The following is a 17798-nucleotide window of genomic DNA, read 5'->3' as shown; positions in this document are numbered from 1 at the left end:
TTAACCACGGCCGGTGCCGGGGTACGTGGCGCCGCCGATGCGCGGTCTGCACGGCTCGCAGTTCTCCCCGCGGGGCAGCGGTCGAGCCTCCCGGCAGCGGGCTCTCCCTGCGGCCGGTATTCGTTTTATCTGGCTCTTTTCGTGCCCCTTTGACCACCTTGTGCCAGGGATAGAGACTGGGGATCGGTACCCGCTGTCACCTGCCCTTCACTCCCCGGCCGGGGCAAGCAGTTACGGAGGGTGGCAACTACTTTCAAGTCATTAGTGCTTTAGGGTTTTTTTTGTTTTGTTTTATTGCTTTTCTTTACCAGTCTCTTATCTTTTCCTTGCAGACACAGAGCCAGAGAAAACAGTGGGCGTGCAGGCAGTTGCGGCAGCCCGAAGATCTCGCTTTCCCCCTTTCCCCTACACGCTTCAGTTAAAGTATTGGCAGTGTGGTGATTCGTCTCCAACTATTGCTGCTGGTCAGTATTTACCAACCGGACAGTCATTTATCTTTTCAGCATTTATTTATTCTCCGAGAGGAACCTGCAAAGGAAAGTTTGCGTCCGGCCATTTTCTGCCAGCTTGACACCCCGAGCCGCCCTCGCCCTTTCCTGGGGGAGCGGAAGCGTTGCTGGCCTTTCCCTGCGCACGGCAACCGCAAACACTGCAGCCGGGCTGCAAAGCAACTTGTAGATCCCATCGTTAGAGCCTCCGGCGGCTTTTCCTCTCCGTGTCTCTGTGGCAGCACCATGAGTTGTCCCGGAGCGTGATTAAACCTTGCCGTGGCCCTGGGACTGTCACTAAGGGGTGCCGAGTACCTCTGTTTTGTGGCTGGTACGCGACGTCGAGCCTCCTCCTAAAGCCACCTGGGGTACGCGTTCCAGCAAGATAGGTACCCGCGGAGGAGCTGTGGCGGTGCTGGAACGGTGCTGGTACTGTGCTGGGGCAGTCTACGACTCCGCTGGGGAAGCATGGGACGGTGTTTGGATCGTCTGTGATTGTTCTCGGGCAGTTCTGGGAGAGGTGGGACCGTGCTGGGACAGTCTGAGGCTGTTCTGGGACAATTAGGATAGCGCTGGGACTTGCTGGGCCGGTGCCGGGACAGCTGGTGCAGGCTGGGAGAGGGCCGCCCCAGGAGGAGCGAACATCCGAGCCGGACTGAGCGATGGCAGGGCAGGGCAGGGCAAGGTGGGGGCTGCCTGCAGCACCATCGTCGCACATGGGGCCGGGCCTCGGAGGGGCTGAGCATCTGCCTCACCGCAGAGCGCCCCGGGGACATCTGGTGCCGCGGCCCCTCTGAAGGGCTGCCCTGCGGGAGCTCACCCCGGGTTGTCCTCGCAGCTCTTCTCGCAACCAGCCGCCGTCCCTCCGTGCTCTCCGGTGCCGCGGAGCTGCCGAACTGCCGTGCTGCGGCATCGCAGTCTCCACATCCCGCATCGCTTCCATGTCGAAATCAGCATCTAACCCACAGCTTGGAAAGACGGCTGGTAACATCAACCCCTCCGGACTTCTCTACAACTGCACTCAACGCTCCTGGTTTCCTACATCTCTTGGGTTTTTTTTCTCCTTCTGGAGGCCCCGGGCCACCAGTCCACTCCACGCTCCCCGGCTCCGGTTCGCCTATGTGGGTCACCCGGCTGTTCCCCTTCCCGAACGGTGGCGACTCAAAAGCTTCCGCTGAGAGGCCCCGTTCGCCCTGTGGCACAATCGGGCCCGTTAGCAGGGAGATAAAGGGCAAAGGATAAAAAAATGTCACAAACTCTTTGTTTGTTTGTTTTAAACCTTATGTTTTTGAGAGCAGACTCATGTTGGCATCTCAGCTGTGGCCTTTTCGAGCTTCCAAGAAGGCTGAGATCTGCTGGAGTACCTCATGTATTTGTGAGTGTGAGGCAATGGCTCCAGGAGAATAATTTAGGCTTACTGTATAGAGCTAAATGGAGACTTATATCAAAGATTATCACTATTCATCTACTGAAATTACAAGTTATTTGCAGTCTGTAAAAGTGTTTTCTTGATTACTTTTGACTTAGAGATATAAAATGCAGTCCTTCCTTGGTCACATCAAAGTCATTCAAGATGCATGTTTTGCACAGTCCCACAGGACACCTTTAATCACTGGTGAAGTTCTATTTGCCTTGGCAATGGTGCAGTGGGGATTGGACTAATCAAGATGTAAATTAAGAGTAAATAGAGAAAAAAACCACCCTTTCTTTGCATACATCTGGCTGTGTGTTTCCTCATTTTAGTAGGGTTAATTGTTATTATTGCTCATAAATTAATCAGTGCTCTAGAGGGAATTCAGGGAAGGGTAACCAAAATGATTAATGCACTGACAGGCTGATGTATGGAGAAACTTTGTTCAGTATCTGTAATCTTACATCTGCAGAGATGGGAATGAACATAATTTGGGTAATGAAAGGTCTGTGTTTGTGGCCAGAGAGATTGGCAATGTGTAAATGGGAATGGAATGGAATGGAATGGAATGGAATGGAATGGAATGGAATGGAATGGAATGGAATAGAAGAGAAAAGGGAAGGGAAGGGAAGGGAAGGGAAGGGAAGGGAAGGGAAGGGAAGGGAAGGGAAGGGAAGGGAAGGGAAGAGGAGAGGAGAGGAGAGGAGAGGAGAGGAGAGGAGAGGAGAGGAGAGGAGAGGAGAGGAGAGGAGAGGAGAGGAGAGAAGAGAAGAGAAGAGAAAAGAGAAGAGAAGAGAAGAGAAGAGAAGAGAAGAGAAGAGAAGAGAAGAGAAGAGAAGAGAAGAGAAGAGAAGAGAAGAATGAACAAGCTCTTGTTGAAGGGATCGCTCTCACTAGCAATGCTCAGCCTAGAATTCAGCTAGGTCTGGAATTGCTGCTTCAAGGTATGCAAATTATACAGAGCAATGAGGTTTCAGAATGTTTAGATGCCTGGCCTGTGGTATTCTCTAACTCCACCTGACTTAATGTGCAACTACATTCTTGTCACTCTTCTGAGAAGCCAGATTTTCTCACATATTTCACAGTAAATTGAAGCACCTGAACTTTGTATCCTACTTTAGAGTCTAGGTCCCTGAAAGCTGGATATTGTGGCATCTATCTGACAGCTACTGCACTGGGTATGTCTCTTTTCCCTGACATTACAGTTATTCTTCCCCAGAAAGAAACAAGAGGGCACTGGGGAGAACAGCTGAAGGAGAAGAATGTGTTGTCAAGCTTGGCATTTCTTCACTTTAATAGGCATTCTTTAACTTTGGGTTTTATCAGCTGTTACACCCTGTTCCTGTTTGTGTGTGGCCTGCTCTGTTTAGAAGCTTTCTTGGGTCAGATCAGTTTTGGGCAGTCTAGAGGCCATGTAACTCAATTACAGTCATTATGGAGAGCTGAAGCGTGCTTCTGAAACGTGACAGTCTTGCCTTAGCCACGATGGCTATGCTGTGTGGGAAGGAGAGCTTGTGAGTTGTTAAAAGCAGGTCAGTGTCAAATGATACTCAGAGAGGATTTGCTCATCACAAAGTTGTTACCTTTTATTTTCTAAGTAGAAGAATAGAATAGAATAGAATAGAATAGAATAGAACAGAATAGAATAGAATAGAATAGAATAGACCAGACCAGGTTGGAAGAGACCTTCAAGATCATCGTGTCCAACCCATCAACCAATCCAACCCACCTAAACAACTAACCCATGGCACCAAGCACCCCATCAAGTCTCCTCCTGAACACCTCCAGGGATGGTGACTCCACCATCTCCCCAGGCAGCCCATTCCAATGGGCAATCACTCTCTCTGTGTAGAACTTCTTCCTGACATCCAGCCTAAACCTCCCCTGGCACAGCCTGAGACTGTGTCCTCTTGTTCTGGTGCTGCTTGCCTGGGAGAAGAGACCAACCTCTGCCTGTCTACAACCTCCCTTCAGGTAGTTGTAGAGAGCAAGGAGGTCACCCCTGAGTCTCCTCTTCTCCAGGCTAAGCAACCCCAGCTCACTCAGCCTCTCCTCACAGGGCTGTGCTCCAAACTCCTCACCAACTTCGTTGCCCTTCCCTGGACTCCTTCCAGCAAGTCAACATAAATGCAGCTTGCCTTCTATTCCAGCTCAAGTGAGTGGTTCAGCTGTGTGTGACACTACAAAAACTGCACCCAAGTTAGCACAATCAACACATCTTTGCACAGACCCTAGCTTTCCACAGGTGTCACACAACCATTCCTAGCACACAGCAGCTATCTCTGATTTCAGGAGAGGGACCAGCAACACCTAATCCAGAAGTTTTCCTCATCTGTCTGAGAGCATCTTGAATTGTTTGGGTTTTGGGTAGCTCAGATGGGATCATAGGCCTGGGTTGCCAAGTATTATCTGTGATTCTTTGCACACCTGAGTCCTGTTTGAATATTTCTTATTTCAGTATCTGAAGGGGGCTGCAGGAAGGCTGGGGAGGGACTGCTCAGGATCTCAGGGAGTGCTAGGACTAGGGGGAATGGAATGAAGCTGGAGGTGGGGAGATTGAGGCTGGAGGTGAGGAGGAAGTTCTTCCCCATGAGAGTGGTGAAGCCCTGGAATGGGTTGTCCAGGGAGGTGGTTGGGGCCCTGTCCCTGGAGGTGTTTAAGCCCAGGCTGGCTGAGGCTGTGGCCAGGCTGATGTAGTGTGGGGTGTCCCTGCCCATGGCAGGGGGGTTGGAACTAGCTGATCCTTGTGGTCCCTTCCAACCCTGACTGATTCTATGACTCTATGATTCTTGTTGCATTGTAGGAGGTAAGTATCTGAGGAGCTTTAAATTTTTAGCCTTTTTTTTGGGGGGAGAGGGGGGAAGGAATTTTGTCAAAGATGTCTCATTGCACCTGTAGATGTCCATGTACTAGAAAGTAACCCTGGATGAGAATATCCTGCTTGTAATGAGGGATTTCAGCTGTTCTGGTCCAGGGTACTGCACTGACTGCACTGCACTGCACTGCACTGTTAGAGAGCTGTGCTGCATTTTGTTTGTAATTGGCATGAGAGGAGAGTATTGTGAAAATAAATCTGCTAGCTCCTGAGAACAGGAGAGAAGGATCAGTCTGTTGAAAAGGTTCTGCACATTGGCCACAGCAACCCCAGGCAGTGCTACAGGCTGGGGTCAGAGTGGCTGAGAGCAGCCAGGCAGAGAGGGACCTGGGGCTGATGGTTGATGGTAGGCTGAACATGAGGCTGCAGTGTGCCTAGGTGGCCAGGAGGGCCAATGGCATCCTGGCCTACATCAAGGACAGTGTGGCCAGCAGGAGCAGGGAAATCATTGTGCCCCTGGACTCAGCACTGGTTAGGCCACACCTTGAGTCCTGTGTCCAGTTCTGGGCCCCTCAGTTTAGGAAAGATGTTGAGTTGCTGGAAGGTGTCCAGAGAAGGGCAACAAAGTTGATGAGGGGTTTGGAGCACAGCCCTGTGAGGAGAGGCTGAGGGAGCTGAGGTTGCTTAGCCTGGAGAAAAGGAGGCTCAGGGGAGACCTTCTTGCTCTCTACAACTACCTGAAGGGAGGTTTTAGGCAGGGGGGATTTGGTCTCTTCTCCCAGGCAGCCAGCACCAGAACAAGAGGACACAGTCTGAGGCTGCACCAGGGGAGGTTCAGGCTGGATGTTAGGAAGAAGTTCTTCATAGAAAGAGAGATTGCCCATTGGAATGTGCTGCCCAGGGAGGTGGTGGAGTCACCATCCCTGGAGGTGTTTAGGAGGAGCCTGGATGAGGCACTTGGTGCCATGGTTTAGTTGATTAGATGGTGTTGGGTTGGACCTGATGATCTCAAAGGTCTTTTCCAACCTGGTGTATTGTATTGCATTGCATTGCATTGCATTGCATTCTATTCTATTCTATTCTATTCTATTCTATTCTATTCTATTCTATTCTATTCTATTCTATTCTATTCTATTCTATTCTATTCTATTCTATTCTATTCTATTCCTATTCTATTCCTATTCTATTCCTATTCTGTTCTATTCTATTCTATTCTATTCTATTCTATTCTATTCTATTCTATTCTATCCTGTTCTGCACAGGGTCCTTCCCATAACACAGAGCACCTTCCCAGAAGCCTTCACTGCAGAGTTATAATTCCTAGTGCTCTGAATGTGTTCTATCATGAAGAATGCAGCAGTTTAAAGAGTTCAAAGTATGTTGCTTATTGCTATCACATGGGCATGCACTGTAACTGCAGCATCTGATTGAAGAAGCAGACAAGGCTAATTAGCAGAATTAGGGTTTTTTTTAACAGTAGCTCTGACTGTTCTCCTGCCAGAGCTGCTGCCCTCAGAGAGCTTTCTGGAATACATATGTGCACTTGCCACTCTTACAACAAGAGTCATCCACTGGGAAAGTTTGGGATTGTCTCTGCTTCTTCCTTTTGCAGCCCCAGATCTGGGAGGAAGGAAAATAAGCATGTCATGTGAAAACCCCCTAAAGTCTGTCCTTGATTTTTTAACTTCCCTTTGCAAGGCAGCTGCTGCCTCTGCACGTGTGGGAATCTGGTGAGCCACACAATCTGAGGCTGAGGATTTCTATTCACTGGGGATTAGCTGAGCTGTTTTCCTAAATCAGTCACCAGGTCTGGATTCCAAATTAACAAAGTGGTGCTGAGCCATGATGTGGACTCTAGGTAGCAGCTTTGCTAATTTATTCAGTGAGAGCACTCTGCAAGCAGGCTGTGTGATTGCCTTCACTTTGCTGCAGTGAACTCTGGGAACTACAGGCCTTGGGGAATTTATAACCCGTAAAAAGCTCAGGTTCATTCAGCTCCAAGGGTGCTGAATGAGAAATGATGGCCTTGGCACAAGCACTGCAAACACAGCCACTCACAAGAAGAAGTTTAGAAGATGCAGAGTGACTGTGTCCTAGCAAAGAGTGTTAGAAGGGGCACTGGAGATCGCTGAACCTCCCCCTGTGCCCTGATTCCTCTCTGTCCTTCTGCTTTTCCCATTTCTCCAGCCTGTTCCTGAAGACATCCAGGGATGGAGAGCTCTGACAGACCTCATGCAGTCTGTGCCAGCACTCAAAAATCCTTCATGTTGGACATCTTTTATTGGTGTGTTTTATATAGTGATCTGTGGACTGAACCTTGTGCTCCTTTTGCTTTTTCTCCACAGATGGCAGAATGATTTTAATTGGTTTTTTTTTTTCACCTGTGCCAATTCTTCTCTCTCTTCTCGACCCTCTCCAGCTTCTCTTTTCCTATATCCCACACTCCACTCTGTATTCAGCTAAGAGTTCATAGTATCATCATAGTATCAGTCAGGGTTGGAAGGGACCACAAGGATCATCCAGTTCCAACCCCCCTGCCATGGGCAGGGACACCCCACACTAGATCAGCCTGGCCACAGCCTCAGCCAGCCTGGCCTTAAACACCTCCAGGGACAGGGCCCCAACCACCTCCCTGGACAACCCATTCCAGGGCTTCACCACTCTCATGGGGAAGAACTTCCTCCTCACCTCCAGCCTCAATCTCCCCACCTCCAGCTTCATTCCATTCCCCCTAGTCCTAGCACTCCCTGAGATCCTGAGCAGTCCCTCCCCAGCCTTCCTGGAGCCCCCTTCAGATCCTGGAAGGCCACAATGAGGTCACCTGGGAGCCTTCTCTTCTCCAGACTGAACAGCCCCAACTCCTTCAGTCTGTCCTCACAGGAGAGGTGCTCCAGCCCTCTGCTCATCCTCCTGGCCCTTCTCTGGACACCTTCCAGCACCTCCAGATCTCTCTTGCAAAGGGGCTCCAGAACTGGTCACAGTACTCCAGGTGGGGTCCCTCCAAAGCTGAGCAGAGGGGGAGAATCACCTCCCTTGCCCTGCTGGCCACACTTCTCCTGCTGCAGCCCAGGATCTGGTTGGCTTTCTGGGCTGCAAGTGCACACTGAGAGCTCCTGGTGAGCTTCTCCTCCCCCAGCACCCCCAAGGCTCTCTCCTCAGGGCTGCTTTCCAGCCAGTCCCTGCCCAGCCTGCATTTGTGCCTGGGATTGCCTCCAGCCAGCTGCAGGACCCTGTCCTTGGTCTTGTTGAACCTCCTGAGGTTGCCTTGTGCCCACCTCTCCAGCCTGTCCAGGTCCCTCTGGATGGCCTCCCTTCCCTCCAGCCTGTCTGCTGCACCACACAGCTTGGTGTCATCAGCAACCCTGCTGAGGGTGCACTCAGTGCCACTGTCCATGGCACCCACAAAGATGTTGAGCAAGCCTGGTGCCAGGAGTGATCCCTGAGGGACTCTGCTTGTCCCTGGCCTCCACTGGGACATGGAGCCATGGACAGCCACTCTTTGGGTGCAGCCATCAAGCCAGTTCCTTATCCATCTAGTGGTCACCCATCACACCCATGTGACACCAGCCTGTGGTGTGGGACAGTGTTGAAGGCTTTGCTCAGCTCCAGGCAAACTTCATCAGCTGCTCTCCCCTCAGCTATTGATGTTGTCACCTGCTCAGAGAAGGCCACCAGGTTGGCCAGGCAGGATTTGCTACTTTTTGCTACTGCTGAAGTTGCAGACTGCTCAAGTCTCCTCCAGGCTCTTTATGTATCCCACAGTGGGGTTTGCTTTTTGTTTTCCCTTGGAGCAGTGCAGTTGATTACGTTCTGGCTGTCCTGGCTTCTTTCTAAGGGGCTGCTGCCTTCTCAGGTCTGTGTTTGTGCAGTGTGAAGGTGCAGGGCTTTGTGAATGTTCTTATTGATTTCCCACTGATTTTGCAGCCTGTTGTTCCCATTTGTCAGGATCATCTGAATTTCTCTCTCTTCCAGGGAGCTGGCAGCCTCTATTGACAGGGGATTATCTGCAGTAATGAATAAGCATATTTTGTCTTCCCTCATTCAGGTTGCTAATGGAAATATTGAGAAGCCCCAAATTTAGCACAGATGCCTGGGGAATACCTCTCTGTACATCCTTCCATTTCAATAATTAACCATTGATAAATGCTTCTAGTGAATGACTTCATGGCTGGTTGGTACTTACCCTGTACTAGTTTCTGCTACAGTGTGTTTCTCTGTCTTAGGTAGAGGAATAATATGTGTCAGTGTCAAAACCAGGCAAGACATGACACCTCCTGCTTCTTCCATCTGTTACTCACTTGCAAAAGGAAACTAGATTAGTATGTCACCACCCAGCCTTATCCAGAAAAGACTGTATATGCCTGATTGAAACCTTTATGAGGCCTGGAGCAGCAGTTCCCTAGCTATGGCCTCCAGTGGAGGCACTGCCTCTAAGGGGAGGCACCAACCTGACTGAAACCAAGCCAGAGAAGCGAGGCTCACAAGCTGAAGTCCATCTGCCAGGGTTAATGTGGTGTCACAGTCGGGGCAGCGAGGCTGCTAGAGCAATCTGATGTCAGGCACTGCCTTAAAGCCTTTTTCCATCTGTCTTTTCTATAGGTGAGTGTGGTGTCTTGCTACTTGCTGCAAAAGAAAAACAGTTGGACCTCTGGAACACAGCAAAAGAAAAACAAACCATTAAAGTATGACTTTCACTCAGATAAGTGATGAACATGTACAGAAGATGTGCTGCGGAGGAACCAGGGAAATGGAACAGGCAGCCAGAGAGCTGAAACTGACAGTCGCTAACTCCATCATCCTTGGCAGAACATGCCAAGGTGAAACAAACAGCAGCAAAAACTTGGTACACATTAATATCCCTTGTCTTTAGAGGTGAACAGCATATACCATGTCTCATCACACTTCTTCACAGTCAGGAGAAGCAGATGCTCTAAGTGTATCATGGCCAGCAGAGCAAGGGAGGTGATCCTCCCCCTCTGCTCAGCTCTGCTGAGACCCCACCTGGAGTACTGCCTCCAGTTCTGGAGCCCCTATTGCAAGAGGGATCTGGAGGTGCTGGAAGGTGTCCAGAGAAGGGCCAGGAGGATGAGCAGAGGGCTGGAGACTGAAGGAGCTGGGGGTGTTCAGTCTGGAGAAGAGAAGGCTCCCAGGTGACCTCATTGTGGCCTTCCAGGATCTGAAGGGGGCTCCAGGAAGGCTGGGGAGGGACTGCTCAGGATCTCAGGGAGTGCTAGGACTAGGGGGAATGGAATGAAGCTGGAGGTGGGGAGATTGAGGCTGGAGGTGGGGAGGAAGTTCTTCCCCATGAGAGTGGTGAAGCCCTGGAATGGGTTGTCCAGGGAGGTGGTTGGGGCTCTGTCCCTGGAGGTGTTTAAGCCCAGGCTGGCTGAGGCTGTGGCCAGGCTGATGTAGTGTGGGGTGTCCCTGCCCATGGCAGGGGGGTTGGAACTGGATGATCCTTGTGGTCCCTTCCAACCCTGACTGATACTATGATACTATGATCATTCATCTGGCTTGTTCTGGTGAGGAGTTGCACCCATAAATACCCATTTGTGTGGAGCCTGATCTGACAGGTCAGGTGTGGACACCTGCTTTTTATGTGTCTAATGTCAAGTTACACATGTTTTGTACTGCATATTAGGTGCATAACAAATCACTTCTGGTCCCCTAAATTCTTATGGGCAGTATCTCCACATTGGGAACACTTTGTTAGCTGGGGTTCTAGAAAATCTGGGTATCACTAGGCCACTATTTACATGTGCAGTGGCTAAATACCTCCAATTACAAGCCCAAATATAACCAGGAGCTTCTAATCTGCTGTATATATGAATTATCTTATAATTACCATCACTCCTCTGGTTGCCTGGTTAATAGCTGCAGGTTTAGATGGGGCTTTTCCTATCTCTCAAAAAAATCTTAAGAAGGAGGAAGGCTTTATGGCAGCCTGGCCTGCATCAGGAACAGTGTGGCCAGCAGGAGCAGGGAGGTCATTCTGCCCCTGGACTCAGCACTGCTTAGGCCACACCTTGAGTCCTCTTCTTCTGGTGCTGGTTGTCTGGGTTGCTGTCAAACACTAAACACTGAGGCTGACTGAGCTGTTGCAGCTGGTACTGCAGCTGGCACTGCATAGGCAGTGAAAGCTGAACTCTCAGAAGTGATTTTGGTTTTTAGACCTTCAGTATCTTCCCATTCACTGATAAAACTCTCATCTTCAAGGAACACAATGTCCCAACAGTTTTGTTTGATACTATATCTACATTTCCCCCTTCTGCCCCAGATGATATTGATGTTCTCAGATGATATCATAGAATCAGTCAAGGTTGGAAGGGACCACAAGGATCAGCTAGTTCCAACCCCCCTGCCATGGGCAGGGACACCCCACACTACATCAGCCTGGCCACAGCCTCAGCCAGCCTGGGCTTAAACACCTCCAGGGACAGGGCCCCAACCACCTCCCTGGACAACCCATTCCAGGGCTTCACCACTCTCATGGAGAAGAACTTCCTCCTCACCTCCAGCCTCAATCTCCCCACCTCCAGCCTCAATCTCCCCACCTCCAGCTTCATTCCATTCCCCCTAGTCCTATCACTCCCTGAGATCCTGAGCAGTCCCTCCCCAGCCTTCCTGTAGCCCCCTTCAGATCCTGGAAGGCCACAATGAGGTCACCTGGGAGCCTTCTCTTCTCCAGACTGAACAGCCCCAACTCCTTCAGTCTGTCCTCATAGGAGAGGTGCTTCTGTGGATACTCTGGACCCTTCTCTGGACACTCTGGACCCTTCTCTGGACACCTTCCAGCACCTCCATATCCCTCTTGCTCCAGGACTGGACGTCCTGGTCCCCCAGCACCCCCAAGTCTCTCTCCTCAGGGCTGCTTTCCAGCCAGTCCCTGCCCAGCCTGGATTTGTGCCTGGGATTGCCTCCTATGTGGACTAGATTCATTCTAGAAGTGCAAGTCCTTTCTTGGGCTTTGCATTTGGCTGCAGGAAGTACTTCTCATCCTAGGGTGCAGTGAAGAGCCACAATCCAGCCAAACCTCACTGTGTCTTTGTTGTCAGGAAAAAAAATGACCTCTCCCAGCCCATTTGGTGGGAACTTCAACGAGACACTCCTGAGTGCTGAGTCTTTGTTATTTTCTCATTATGTGGTTCCTGGCTTTCTGAAGGGCCTGACATACATTCTTTACCACTAAGGAAAAAATATCCCTCCTCATGAGACTTAAGCATATTGCTTTTATCTGTAATGGAGCCACCTTTGAGCGTCTGTCATCATGTTCACTAAATCATGTGTCAATGAAATGCACATTTTTTAGTAGCCATTACCTCAGCTCAGGGATAAATGAAGCCCAAGCTTTTATGTCTACTCCTCCATATTCTTTTTAGGTGGGCAGGGTAACACTGAGGCCACATCTTCAATTTGTTCTGAAGGTGCTTTCAAATTTTGTATCAACTATTGCATCCACTTGCCAATGTGGTTTTTTTTTTCCCCTCTCCATGACCCAGTTCACCAGCAGAGGGATCAAAATGTTGATCCTTCTTGAGCATACTGCCTCAGCCAGACGAGCCTCTGCTACAGATCTGTGGTGCTCTCTGAGCTGAAACAACCTGTGTTGTTCAGGATCGAAGCTAAAAAGATGTAGCCTTAAACTGAAACTCATCCCAAATGAGCTAGCAAGCCTTATCAGAGCCACATTTAGTGTTACCAGTTGAGATAGAACAGAACAGAGCAGAATAGAGTAGAATAGAATAGAATAGAATAGAGTAGAATAGAATGGAATAGAATGGAATGGAACTGAATAGAATGGAATGGAATGGAATGGAATGGAATGGAATAGAATAGAATAGAATAGAATAGAATAGAATAGAATAGGATAGAATAGACCAGACCAGGTTGGAAGAGACCTTCAAGATCATCCTGTCCAACCTATCATCCAGCACCACCTAAACAACTAACCCATGGCACCAAGCACCCCATCAAGTCTCCTCCTGAACACCTCCAGGGATGGTGACTCCACCACCTCCCCAGGAGCCCATTCCAATGGGCAATCACTCTCTCTGTGGAGAACTTCCTCCTAACCTCCAGCCTAAACCTCCCCTGGTGCAGCCTGAGACTGTGTCCTCTTGTTCTGGTGCTGGCTGCCGGGGACAAGAGACCAACCTCTGCCTGTCTGCAACCTCCCTTCAGGTAGTTGTAGAGAGCAAGAAGGTCACCCCTGAGTCTCCTCCTCTCCAGGCTAAGCAACCCCAGCTCCCTCAGCCTCTCCTCACAGGGCTGTGTTCCAAGCCCCTCACCAACTTTGTTGCCCTTCTCTGGACTCGTTCCAGCAAGTCAACCTCCTTCCTAAACTGAGGGGCCCAGAACTGGACACAGGACTCAAGGTGTGGCCTAACCAGTGCTGAGTCCAGGGACACAATGACCTCCCTGCTCCTGCTGGCCACACTGTTCTTGATGCAGGCCAGGATGCCATTGGCCCTCTTGGCTGCCTGGGCACACTGCAGGCTCATGTTCAGCCTACCATCAACCAGCACCCCCAGGTCCCTCTCTGCCTGGCTGCTCTCAGCCACTCTGACCCCAGCCTGTAGCACTGCCTGGGGTTGCTGTGGCCAATGTGCAGCACCTGGCACTTGGATGTGTTCAATCTCCTGCCCTTGGCCTCTGCCCATCTGTCCAGCCTGTCCAGGTCCCTCTGCAGAGCCTCTCTACCCTCCAGCAGATCAACTCCTGCCCCCAGCATATATATATATGTATACAGAGAGTGAGAGAGAGAGAGAGAGAGTGTGGTGACAAACTGAGTAGTTTAATCCACTTTATGGGTCCAGCCTGGAGTTCTGCCTACACGAACTTGTGTGTGGTCAAGGAGGCTTGCATATTTCTGAACTCTAAGTTGGCCTAATAAAAGATATCAGAGTACAGTGCTTGCTTTGTCAGCCCTGTTTGGCTGTCTCAAAATGCCCCTTGCAAGATTAATTTTTTTGCATTTTTGAACATAAAAACTCAGGGAAAAAAAAAAGAAAGCAATAATTAAAAAAGAAAAGAAGAAGAAATGTTTACTTACTGCAAGGAGTTGATGACCCTGCAGGAGGCTTGTGCACAGGGTGCAGGCTGTTGCCAGTTTGATGTATATTCGTGCCAGAGGAGATGAAAATGTGAGGTTATGCCATCCTGAGGACTTTGTTTTCCTAAGGAGGATTGGTTAAAGAAAAAAAGAAAACCCCCACCTTTAAGCAACCCTCCTGCCTGTTTGATGGTGGAAATTAGTATGAATGTTTCTGGCAGGGGGAGTGATGTGATGTGGTTGTGTGTTTCTGTTTTCACTGCCTGCTCCATCTTGGCCTTTTACACATCGAGATCGCCGTGTCGATGGAAGGAATTTACAGCTCTGCCCTCCCCCCCCCTTGTCCAGCTGAGGGTTACAGCACCTCTTTTGTACTTCAGGTTACACATCCTTCCAACTGTATTTTTCTGACAGCAAAAGGAAATGTCTGTGGACTGAGAGCCTGAAAACCTGTGAGCTTTTGCTGTTGCATTGGATGGAATGAGAATGATTTGCCACTTACCTTGATTTCCTGTGCGGCGAAGATCTTGCTGCTCCGAAACCGGTGGCAAACTTTCTGCTGAGCGCTACAGGATGGAGAGGTCATCACTAAATCCTTTGCCAGCTCAGAAAAAAAAAGCACAACCCCTTAACAATGATGGTAGCAAGAATACTTAGAAAGAAATAATAAGCAGGATTTAGAACTGCCCAATAAAATCCACAACTAAAATCCAAGCTGAAGAGAAAAGCTCCACAGGTGTGCTTGAAGTTGTTGCCCTCAGAGCCTCACGGCCCAGCTAGAGCTGCAAGATCCATTTGTGTTAGGTGGGGTGTCACACTGCAGCCCTTACTTACCTCATCTTGTGGGCAAGGAGCTGCTTGCTCTGACTTCATGGAACTGCAGCTGTATTTGTGGAGTGCTCTTGTCCTTTGGCACTCCCTCCCCTCTGCATTAAGAGGGTTTGAATTCACCAGCATTTGCTCTGGAAGCGAACTCCAGACTTTGTCTCTAATCCCTGATGCAATGCATATTCAGGACTTCTTTTTATTTGCCTGGAGTTTAGTTCCAGAGGGGGGGAAAAAACCCAACACATCCTTGACTTGGTGCTCCCACCAGCCAGCTGTGCTTTGGAGTAATAATGAACAGCAAGATGCTGCAGCAGAAATGGGCAGCGGAGCAAGACAGCGCAGCAGCTCCAGGTCTGTGGTTCTGCTCACTCCTGAGGATGTCAGAGTGCTTAACAAACAGTATCACAGGTGGGAAGGGCAGCTCTGCCCATAGTATCAGTCAGGCTTGGAAGGGACCACGAGGATCAGCTAGTTCCAACCCCCCTGCCATGGGCAGGGACACCCCCACACTACATCAGCCTGGCCACAGCCTCAGCCAGCCTGGCCTTAAACACCTCCAGGGACAGGGCCCCAACCACCTCCCTGCACAACCCATTCCAGGGCTTCACCACTCTCCTGGGGAAGAACTTCCTCCTCCCCTCCAGCCTCAATCTCCCCACCTCCAGCTTCATTCCATTCCCCCTAGTCCTGTCACTCCCTGAGATCCTGAGCAGCTCCCTCCCCAGCCTTCCTGGAGCCCCCTTCAGATCCTGGAAGGCCACAATGAGGTCACCTGGGAGCCTTCTCTTCTCCAGACTGCACAGCCCCAACTCCTTCAGTCTGTCCTCACAGGAGAGGTGCTCCAGCCCTCTGCTCATCCTCCTGGCCCTTCTCTGGACACCTTCCAGCACCTCCAGATCCCTCTTGGAATAGGGGCTCCAGAACTGGAGGCAGGACTCCAGGTGGGGTCTCCCCAGAGCTGAGCAGAGGGGGAGAATCACATCCCCCTCTTAGAAAGTTTTGAATTAATAGAATAGAATAGAATAGAATAGAATAGAATAGAATAGAATAGAATAGAATAGAATAGAATAGAATAGAATAGGAGTAGAATAGAATAGAGTAGAATAGAGTAGAATAGAATAGACCAGACCAGGTTGGAAGAGACCTTCAAGATCATCGTGTCCAACATATCACCCAATACCACCTAAACAACTAACCCATGGGCACCAAGCACCCCATCAAGTCTCCTCCTGAACACCTCCAGTGATGGTGACTCCACCACCTCCCCAGGCAGCCCATTCCAATGGGCAATCACTCTCTCTGTGTAGAACTTCCTCCTGACCTCCAGCCTAAACCTCCCCTGGTGCAGCCTGAGACTGTGTCCTCTTGTTCTGGTGCTGGCTGCCTCGAAAAAGAGACCAACCTCTGCCTGTCTACAACCTCCCTTCAGGTAGTTGTAGAGAGCAAGAAGGTCTCCCCTGAGCCTCCTCTTCTCCAGGCTAAGCAACCCCAGCTCCCTCAGCCTCTCCTTAAAAGGCCTTAAAAGCCTCACAAAGTTTTGAATTAAAAAGTTTTGAATTAGAAAGTTTTGAATTAAAAGGTTTCACATGAAAAAGTCAATGAACTGTTTAGAAGAGGAAGGCCACTACAAGGTGGTTTTTCTGCCTGTGTGAAAAAATGGCTCTGACCCCCCATATTTTAAGAGGTTTTGGAGCAAAGAGAGGCCTTTCTCTGCCTTTGAGTCCGACATGTGCCTTTTGCCACCCTCCCAGAGCCTTCCAAGCTCGGTCAAGTGTTTTGAGACGTGGAAAGAAAACATGGTTACCAAGTAGTCCACAGAGATTTGCTAAAGCCCAACAGCAAATATTTCCAGTAGATTTCATCTTCTCTGCCTTGCACAGCTCCTTCCCATGATCAGACTTTCCATGCACCATCCTCACAGGATGACTGAGCAGCCACTAGCTGAGTGCACCGCAGGCCAAAACAGAGGCAACCTCTGCAGCATTGTCCACGAGCCGCAGCAAGGCTGCTCCATGCCACCAAGAGTAAGGAGCCAGTCCCCTCAGGAGCTGCCATGCAGCTCAGGGCTCCCACATTTTATCATTCATGGGCTGTTGGCTAGCCTTCAGCATAGTTTCTCTTTGTCACTAGCCTGAATGAATGTAGAGAGTTGGACAGGTGACAAAATTAATAGATGAGGGGCGAGCAACTGATGTCATTTACCTGGACCTGAGCAAAGCCTTCGACACTGTCCCACACCACAGCCTGGTCTCCAGGCTGGGTGACAACATGGGTGTGATGGGTGACCACTGGATGGATAGGAACTGGCTTGAAGGGCTGCACCCAAAGAGTGGCTGTCAATGGCTCCATGTCCCAGTGGAGGCCAGGGACAAGCAGAGTCCCTCAGGGATCAGTCCTGGGACCAGGCTTGTTCAACATCCTGCCTCCAGGTCTGGAGCCCCTATTGCAAGAGGGATCTGGAGGTGCTGGAAGGTGTCCAGAGCAGGGCCAGGAGGATGAGCAGAGGGCTGGAGCACCTCTCCTGTGAGGACAGACTGAAGGAGTTGGGGCTGTTCAGTCTGGAGAAGAGAAGGCTCCCAGGTGACCTCATTGAGGCCTTCCAGGATCTGAAGGGGGCTACAGGAAGGCTGGGGAGGGACTCGCTCAGGATCTCAGGCAATGCTAGGACTAGGGGGAATGGAATGAAGCTGGAGGTGGGGAGATTGAGGCTGGAGGTGAGGAGGAAGTTCTTCCCCATGAGAGTGGTGAAGCCCTGGAATGGGTTGTCCAGGGAGGTGGTTGAGGCCCCAGCCCCGGAGGAGTTTAAGCCCAGGCTGGCTGAGGCTGTGGGCCAGGCTGATGTAGTGTGGGGTGTCCCTGCCCATGGCAGGGGGGTTGGAACTAGCTGATCCTTTGTGGTCCCTTTCCAACCCTGACTGATACTGTGATACTATGATACAAGGCCCTGAGGAGAAACACATCTGACATGGAAATTAAGTCCTGCTTGGGGCAGGGGGTGGGACCACATGACCTCCTGAGGTCCTTCCCAGCCTAAGCTAGTCCATGATTCTTTGATTCTTTTCTGCCCATTTCTCCACTTATCACAGCATCACCAAGGCTGGAAGAGACCTCAAAGATCATCGAGTCCAACCTGTCACCACAGACCTCATGACTAGAGGACGCTGTTCTGTGGAGGCCTGGAGACACTATCCTAGTTGATGGATC

The 17798-nt window shown here is 50.3% G+C and overlaps 1 long non-coding RNA gene across 7 annotated transcripts in view; it reads left to right on the top strand.

The window, feature by feature from the left end:
- The window catches only part of LOC137454873 (uncharacterized), an 80823-nt gene extending 78386 nt beyond the window's left edge, over positions 1–2437 (top strand). For all 7 annotated transcript variants that reach the window (XR_010990700.1, XR_010990702.1, XR_010990704.1 and 4 more), the window contains one exon: positions 333–2437. This is a non-coding gene — a long non-coding RNA (uncharacterized lncRNA). The remainder of the gene's footprint in view (positions 1–332) is intronic.
- The last annotated feature ends 15361 nt before the right edge of the window (positions 2438–17798 follow it).

This window comes from Melanerpes formicivorus, unplaced genomic scaffold (genome assembly GCF_026170545.1).
Source record: "Melanerpes formicivorus ecotype bairdi unplaced genomic scaffold, bMelFor1.0.p_v2 SCAF_87, whole genome shotgun sequence".
NCBI lineage: Eukaryota > Metazoa > Chordata > Aves > Piciformes > Picidae > Melanerpes > Melanerpes formicivorus.
This window is presented reverse-complemented; position numbering and strand designations above follow the sequence as displayed.